The sequence below is a fragment of the Macadamia integrifolia genome, chromosome 1, assembly GCF_013358625.1.
Source record: "Macadamia integrifolia cultivar HAES 741 chromosome 1, SCU_Mint_v3, whole genome shotgun sequence".
NCBI lineage: Eukaryota > Viridiplantae > Streptophyta > Magnoliopsida > Proteales > Proteaceae > Macadamia > Macadamia integrifolia.
Window position 1 is genome coordinate 16896693 of NC_056557.1, and position 9505 is coordinate 16906197.

General features: G+C 35.6%; 1 pseudogene; it reads right to left on the reverse strand.

The window, feature by feature from the left end:
• Positions 1–6891: 6891 nt before the first annotated feature.
• Positions 6892–9293, reverse strand: LOC122069451 (annotated as a pseudogene).
• Between the last annotated feature and the right edge of the window lie 212 nt (positions 9294–9505).

Genomic DNA, 9505 nt, shown 5'->3' on the forward strand with positions numbered 1-9505 from the left:
TTCTCAGTTGGTTTCATTTATTGTACCAGTGTGTAAATACTAGGGGTGTGAATTGGTTGCTTTAGATCAGTTTTCGTTTAGATTCACTGGTTTATTTTCAATGTGAGAAAGAGTGAAATCAAAGCATGGATTTCTATAGATTGGTTTTGATTTCGTTTCATCGGTTTAGTTTTGGTGTGAGAATGAGTGAAATCAAAACATGGACTAATAAAAAGGTGCACTCGTTTCGATGGAAGAAGACCAAAGAGAGAATCCATGTCATGCAAATCTTGGCCTTTCCTTCATTACATCCAATTTAGTGCCCATGACTGTATGCATATTCTAGATAATCTTAAAAAAAAGATTCAACCGTGTAATGCTAGATTCCTATCTTATGCTGGTAGGGTAGTGTTGATTAAGTCAGTCACATAGAGTTCTTACATCTATTGGACTAAGTATATATTTTTGGCTTTCCACAATTCATCACCCAATGAGAAAAATTCATGATGAGTGCTTGTTTTGTGGAAAAGCAATCACGTACAATAACAAAATCTTTCACATTATCAATTGGGCATCAATATGCCTTCCCGAATGAGAGGAAGCTAAGGTTAAGAAGAATCAAAGATGTGATTCTTGTTGGGGGATTTTAAAGCTCATTCATAAATTGGCACCTTAAAGTAAGAGCTTAAGGGTTGGTTGGATGCACTCTGGGTACCTTAAGGAGGATTCTATTTAAATAATATGTTGTCCCCTACATGCCTCTTTAGTTTTGGCCTAAAATCTTGAAGTTGGTAGCTGTTGTTATTAAAACCAGGCTGGATGGTGGCTTTTCTACCCTTCTTTGGCTCCAAAAATAAAAGTATAGGGTGAAGTGGTTAAGCCTCGGAGATTTTAATTGCAATTTCTTTCTGATATATTCTGTCTTTTACTTAATGCTTTACTATCAGTGGTGTTACTACTTCTGTACTTTATGGGGCATCACTTGGGTTTGTTTAACTTGGGTCCTCACCCTCCCCCCCCATTTTTTCTATTCTTCATAGTTTTGGGGTTGTCTTGGGGATTTCCACTAAGTGTCTTACGGGACAATTATTTGTATATGGATTTTCCTTTATTTTGGCAGCATATTCGGTGTTAGTGTAGGGTCATTTTGCCTCTCTTTGCGTCTGGGCATCGGCACCACTCTACCAAAGAAGATTCTTTCACCCAAAATAAATAAATAAAATAAAATAAATCCTTTGTAGGCTCTTTTGTACTAGTTGCACAGTCTTGACCATCAATACACAAAGTAAGACTTTCCTAACTGCCCTCACACAATGGTAGAATTGTCCTTCAACTTCGTATAAAACTAAGACTCTTTCGTAAGTACCCTAGCATATGCATAAAATTGTCATTCAACTACATATAAAACTTCCACACTTTCGTAACTGCCTTAGCACGTGCATAGAACCATCCTTCAACTATCTATAAACTTTGCACATTTTTCCCACTAATAGGAAATTGATATCTGCATACATTCAACTGTACTTACATGTGGATCTAACGTCTGTCCCTTTTGTTTCCATTTATAACCCTTTATAAAAGTTAGAAAGGTGTTGGATCCTATCATTCCAGTTTCTTCACCACAAGATTGAGGAGGAGCTGTTGTATCCTTAGAACCCTAGCTATGCTGCTCGATACTCTGTTCCTTTCTCGATTTAGGTTTATAGAACTCCGATCAATGGAGGCATTTTGTTTCTGAAGCTGATTTTTGTTTGTGGATAGATCTCGTTCAATTGAATCTAGTTGGTGAAGGTAATCGATTTTTGTGTTTGAGGACCCCCTCCTATGCGATTACTCACATTCCCCCACCCCCAACTCCTCCCTCTACCTCGCATGCTATTCCAAGTGGAGGAGACGGCCACCTGGGGCGTATTATGGCATCTATCGCAGTGTCTGTCGAACCCTCAATAGCCTTTTGGTGTGACCGTCACATGGACTGAAAATGGATTGAATCGCAAAGGGTTTTGCTCTCGTGTGTTTTGCCTCAAGGGGATACCCTTGTCTTTTCAATTTTTGTTTAGGACATTCTCCGTCCATTAAGTTTAGGAGAAAAAAACAATTGTATACAAGCGGCCGCAGTTAGGGAAGAACAAGAATACGATGCCCGGTCTATTTTTTAGGGATAATAGACCATAAAGTAGGTCTGCCACCTTTAATGTTTCTATACTCATGGGCTGGGTTTATTAAGATTAATTGATGATGGGCCTAATGTTGGAATTTGGGTTTATTTATGGATGAGTTTGTAATTAAAAAATTAAGAAACAAAATCATTATGAAGCCCAACATTATCGAAGCCCATTCAGAATTGTCTAATTTGTGGTCATCAAAACATTATTTTAATTCTGAATTTCCAAGCTAAATAGTCTTAGATGAGCCTAAACAAAATTTACAAGGGTTTGTCGTGTATCCAGGTTGAAAATTTGTTTTGGATGGATCACATAATGCTTATGTGTTTGTGAGTCCTACGTCGACCCATTATTTTTACAATTACAAGGGTTGTGTCATACTGTCATGGTTTCTTGCAATAGCATCTTCTACTTTTGTCTGGGAAAAAATAATGAATTTGAATCTGCATGTCCCTTTTCCTTCCGCAACAAAATGGGATAAGTGTTGGATCCCCATATGTGCATCTGTCGAGGTAAAGCTACCTTGAGAGGTCAAGCATACTAGCTTTGGTGTTCTTTGTTTAGAAAATCGTATCCTTTTAGAGGCAAAGCATACTAGCTTCGTCTTCACTTGTATCTCATCACTGTTAAGGGGGTACAAATTAGGTGTTCACATCTAGTTTTGGTGTTTTTTGTTTAGAAAATCGTATCCTTTTAGAGGCAAAGCATACTAGTTTCGTCTTCACTTGTATCTCATCACTGTTAAGGGGGGACAAATTAGGTGTTCACATCTAGTTTTGGTGTTCTTTGTTTCTCTTTGACCATGAGAATTGTGGTTGAGAACCCTGATATTGATTGTCAGGAATGATCTCTCTCCTGCATTTGCCGGGCAATCATTATGAATGGATTTCGCATATGTAATACAAATATTTCACTTGTCACTATATTCCCTAATAGCCTGTATAGGTTTCCAGTCATCTAGCCTTAAGGACATATAGTCCTTTGCAAACGCTTCTAAATATTGATGTTTAAATGTCTACCATCATGATGCATATTTAAAATTTTTTTGATGCAGTTACATACTTGCTAATACTTTGCAACGATAATATATTACCACCTTCTTATACTGAAATATAGCAATGACAATAATATTTTATAGCTTGGTCCACTCCAGCAGCTCAAGTCCAAGGCTAGCTCATACAAGGTTCTTTTAAGGGAAAAGATAATGCAATTAAGGCACAGTTTGATAACGTTTCTACTATTTCTGTGTCTAGAAACAACAGAAACGGCTTTTCACACTTCTAGAAATAAATTGGATTTTTTTGTGTTTGATAAACCTGTTTCTCGAAACAGTTTTTTACATATATAATGCTACTACAAAACTCAATAGTATCATCGGATGCCCAAAAGGGAGAGAGGGTTCGATTGCTTCTTTTTAGGTTTAAATAGTTGGGAGATTTATTGGGCACAATAAACTTTTTTTTTTCTTCTCTCAAATTCATTTATAGAAATGAGGAAACAAGTTCGACTTATTTCGTCAAAGTTGTATCTTGAATTGTAAATAGGTATAAATTTTGATTTATGTTTCTAGAAACGGGTAAAACATAACAACTTTATCAAACGCTTTTTAGGTTGTTTCTCCGTTTCTAGGAACAAAAAAAAAGTAGAAACAACAAAAACAAAACGTTGTCAAACGGTGCCTAAATCACTGCCCTTCTGACTACGCAAAATCAAATTAAAAAGGGAAAGGATTCGGATGAGAAGCGAATCGCCAAAGTTTGTGACCCTGAGCAATCTAAAGGTTTGTAATGTCATTTCCTATTTTCCTAAATCCTTAAGTTAACACCGTCACTCAAAATGGTAGTGGGTGTAATTTTTGGAAAAAGTTTCACTCACATGTCATATGAGAGTTTTTTAGGGGTGGTTTTTGTAACTTTTCCTTATTTTATTAATCTAGGGTCCACAAGGCTATCCTTTTTCCAATTTTTTTTTTTTTTTTCTTTCTCCTTCATTTTCTGTTCGCTCAACCCACCAACTTCACTTTTTTACCCCTTTATCTTCTGAACAAACAAGGCCTTAAGGAATTTTCTTTAATCACTTTTTTTTTTTTTTGGAAAGAATATATAAATCCTATTTGTTTGATGGAGAAAAGTGAAAAAGGTAAAAAAAGTTGGAAAACTTGAACTTATTCCTCACACTCTACCACAAATATGAGTGTTTGGATAAAAGAAATGAAAACTTATCAAACAAGATCATTGAATGCAGTAATTTTTGTAAGTTGATTTGACACTTAATTTTTCTCGTTTTATTTACTTCCAAATTCATACCAAAATTGGTTGGACTTCCCCTTTCTCTCCATCTCTCCCATAGAATTCCATTCGACCTCCTTTTCCTTTTTTCCTATAGAATCCTACCCCACAAAAATCACATATTCCATTATTTCCTTTTTTTCCCTTTTTCTGCCAACCTAACCCACAAAACGTGGGACCCACACTCACAAATTTCACATCCTTTTTTATCGATTTCAATCATAAAATGTCTGACTTTTAGCGGTAGTCATCTTTCCTCATTCTCCTCTTTGCATTGCTTTTCTAATCACATTCTTGTGGTAGCCATAGACCCATGACCTTCGAACCTCCCATTTAGGGGTGTCAATTCTGAGCTCACACCAGTAGGCCCGACTCAGCCCGACTCGCTTAAGGTCCAACCTGAATCGGTTCATTTAATAAATGTGTCGGGCTCAAGCCCAACCCGTTTATTAAATGGGTGTTTACGGTGCAGATTAATAGCCCGTCGAGCACCCGACTGGCCCGACTCACTTAAGTAGCTCGTTAGAACCGACTCAATTAGCCGGATCGACCCGACCCCTTTTAGAAAAATGCTTAAATTGTAAATACCTATTCTACCACTAATACTACAAAATATGAGTAAGGAATATATAGGACTAAACTAATAGCTGATTACAACACAATGGACATACAGAATTTCAATGAGAAATATGGTGACTTTTGTGATTTCACTGTGGAGAAAGACAACATAGAGAAAAGATAAACATTTGGCACAGACAGACAACTTGGTTTTCATTGAAATAATAAGATTGAGCACAAACAATGTGCAGAATATCTATAAAAAACTAACATTGTCAAACAACTCCCAAAGTAGTGTAATAATTGAAGGGAAAGATAGCTATCCAAAATAGGCTTTTTCTTTCATTGTATTATGTATACTAGTGAATCAAAAATCCAATTTCAGGTTTGTAATGTTCTTGGATCATTCAATTGTTAAGAAGAGTGTAATTTTTATAACTTAGATTACAGTTTAAAAACATGATTCCCTTGAATATGGTTCCGGAATTGTGAATGTTATCCTCAATTAGTTTTAAAGTCAATAGTTTAATCCGCTTAAAAAATGATTTTAGGGTAGGCCCGTTTAGAATTAAATGAGCCCATAGCCCGTTTAAGGCCCGTTTAAGGTAGTCCAATTAAAGCCTGACACCGATCGGCCCAATTGCAAACCGTACCATGCCCCCGAAACTCAGGCCTGTTTAAGTAAACAAGCATTCACGGTGCAAGGATTTCACACTACCAGGCCCAATTAGGCCCGACCGAGACTGACCCGGCTTGACCGACTGACACCCCTACTCCCATTCCTTCGAATGTAAGTCCTTTTGTAAACTATGGGAAGTCCTACCAGCAACAGTTAGCCTTTTGCTATCTTTGGCATGTCTTTCACTTTGGAGGACCCCACCAAAACGGCAAAACCACCAATTTGGGCAGCATTTTTGAAATGATTTTGTTACCGTCCCTTCCAAGTTTTGATATTAGAGAATATTCTTTTTTTTGGGAGGGGGTTAAAGATGCTAGAGGATGTTAACATTGCTTAATTTTCCTCTCTACCACTATGACATGATTAATGCAACTATTTTTGGTGTCTTTCAGGATTTATTTTTTGGTAGAAGAATCATTCAAGATCATGAAAATATTAATGTGAAATTATTTTCAAGGTTGTTCCTAGCTGTTACACTACAAAAAAAGTGGTCTATGGCGGAGTTTTTAAATGCCTCTGTAGAGTGTGCAAATGCCGGTATATGTCTATGGCGGCGTTTTCTAGAGTGTGCAAATGCCGCTATATGTCTATGGCGGCATTTATAGAAAACGCCCCCCAAACGCCACTATATCCACCGCCGCAAAAGAACTACGGCGTATTTTGCAAATGCCGCCGTAAAATCTCTTCCGCGGCATTTATTTATAAACGCCACTAAAATACTTTGGCGGCATTTATTTATAAATGCCACTAAAATATTATATACAACGACGTTTATTGTAACACCACTATCATGTTACATCCGCCTTTATAAGAAGGCATTCCAGCGCTGTTAACTAATGAACGCGGGTGTATATAGTGGTGTTTATTACTAAACGCCACGAAATATAATATATATATTTTTTTAATAAATGAACATATAATGGCGTGTGTTAGTAAATGGCAAAATGCCACTATAAGAAGTGTTTTTCTATTTTAAAACAAAAGACCTATAGTGGCATTTATTAGTAAACGCTACTAAATGTTTTTTTTTTCTTTTAATTACATATTATTGTTTATTTATCTCATTATGTAACCTGTTGAAGCAATGCTTACATTCTTTGTTCTCATCCTGGATATCATAAAAAAATTGATAGATTTTCACAAGACAATACACAAGAATCTGATAAATGGCTATCCATTCCATATAAAAGTTCAATTGGAACAAAATAAACCATATTGTCATCATGGAGACAAAAAAATCCCATATCCACAGTAACATAGTAACATAATAAGTTTTTCAAAATAAAAGTTCACAAGTCATGGTAGCTAGGTCAATCCTCAAGTCGATAAGTAGAAGACAAAATCCATGCAAGTACCTAGAAAAATAAAAAATACTAGTCAAGTTCTTGTTAAAGATATATAAAAGGTCCATACATTTCACAAGTACAATTGTTCACAAGTAGGTTTCTATTTTTTAGCTTTGTTACATAAGGATGTTACCATCCTTATCAGATTACACAGTTAATATAATTTATCTTGTGAAAGTGTGTGACTTGTGAGCTCATCTCCTATACCCTCCTCATTTTTCTCTTCTTTTTTATTCATTTTAGTGTTCAAAGTACTATTCACAATCCTAGAACAAAAAAAATCCATATGTTGTTGAAAATTCCAAGTTCATGATCAATGTTGAAGAATCCCAAGGTTTGGGGCTATTCGAGCTTACATCTATTAAAAGACTTTTTGGTGTTTTTACCTTGTTAGTCTTAAATCTATCAAATTACATAGGTTTAAAAGCAAGTTGATGGCATCAAAAACTTTTGCAGGTAAACATTACATATATTTAAGTGCATTGTGAAATCCAAAAAATGAGGATGGAAAGGAAACATATGGGTTTTCAAAACTTACTTTTCTGGAAGGGGCAAAGTTTGATGTTCACGCGAAGCTTCTACAATCTGTGAATAATGAGCAATCTCTCGACTATTATATATCTTCCATTGGCTGAAGGAGTCTCAAATGCTAGAATATGAGCATCAGCAACATCTTTGACATTAACCCATTCATATTTATCATTGGCAAATGTTTGTGCTCCTGTAGCAAATAAAACATTGGCACTAATGTCAGAAGAATGACATTTTTCAATATAAAATATATAGTTGCTAGAGAACTTTCTTTTTTGACAAAAAAAAACACTTTAGGAAACATGTTATCTTAAAAAAAGTTGCAAATCTGATTCTATGCAACATTCTACTAAATGTTATAGAATTAGTTTGAAACTTCCAGTGTCAAATAATAGATTTTCTGCTACCCACCTAAGACTACGAGTGCAAACATAGTTGCAAAGACATACTACAGAAACCAAAGATACTAATTATACTGGTTTTACTGATTATCACAATGTCTTTATCTATTACAACTTGTCATGTGGCAAACATCAGTGGCTCCATGTGATAGACGACCCCACAACCATCTAACTGGTTAAGTTTCGGTCCCAAACAAGTAGGGAACTGTCTTTGTAAAATCCCCAAAATGAAGACTCTTGGATTATCTATGTTAAACTTTGCAAGAGGCTTTGGATAACCCGCATAATACATTCTCATTCATGCCTATAACCTATTATTTGGGATGTATTGGAGGAGAGGGATATAGGAGAGAGAAAAAAGGCTTTTGATTTGGGGGTGGGGGAAGAGAAAAAAGAACTTCAATGATAGGTTAGCATACCATTTATTAAGTTCCAAATTGCTTCAGCACTGGTATTAAGGGTTGGCTGTAAAAGAGGACCTATCACCATTACTGGATTTATTGTAACCATGTCCATCCCTTTCTCTTTTGCAAATTTCCAGGCAGATTCCCCAGCCAAGCTCTTTGAAAGTTCATACCAGAGCTATAAGAGGAAAAAATCTCATTAGACATATTGGACCAGTAAATAAGTAATCTACAAGGTAAATTTTTATTTTTAGTTCAAAAATAGAAAGAACTTATTGCAAAACAAAATAAATTTGTGACAGAAAATATCAAAAGCAAAGGTAAGACATTATATGTAGCCAACTCCAAGACCTCAAGGGCCTATACAAGACTGCAGAAATATACACACCTTAGACTCCTTGCAAAGCTTTGGATCTGAAAGTTAACCAAGTCTCATCAATAACCACATCTGGCATCTAAGGTTTTCTATTAAATAAAACTGCAGTTAAAGGGGATCTTACAACCACTCTTTTAACAAATAGATTTTTTTCACAGGATCCAAGAACATTAAGAGTTCCCTTTAATGAAAAAGGAAACACAAAAAGTTCATAAACATCAAACTTTTATGCATACAGAAGATAGAGTAAACAATATTAACTGTGAGTAAAAGCATATAATCATGCAGAACAAAGCCTAGGGAAAAGGGATGTGGGGAGGAAGTCCAGTGGAGTACCATAGGAAAAAGTTCTTTATTTAGTTGCAGTATAGAAAATAGCATTAAAGCAAGTAAAGCTCTGAAGATTCATAGCTAAGTAAAGTTATAAAATGCAAATAGCAGTTAAAACTATTTCAGTGGCTGTCAAAGGAATGAACCTGTGGATCCTTGGTTGCATAAGAAAAGAGGGATGATGTATGAAAAACACCTCCACACGCATCAACTACAGAATCAAATGAAGAGATGGTTTAACATTAAAAATACAAGCACTTATAATACAGATACAATAAGAAGGGCAATACATCAGGAGCCAATCCATTGGTCCTCTGAATGGAGACCTTGACAAGAATCTGTAAATTTATTTCCCCCCCTAATTTGGAACTGATTCTGAAACATCAATAGGCACAAATTTCTTCAGACAAAAAACAATTTCTCAAGTACAAGATAATAAACAATATCT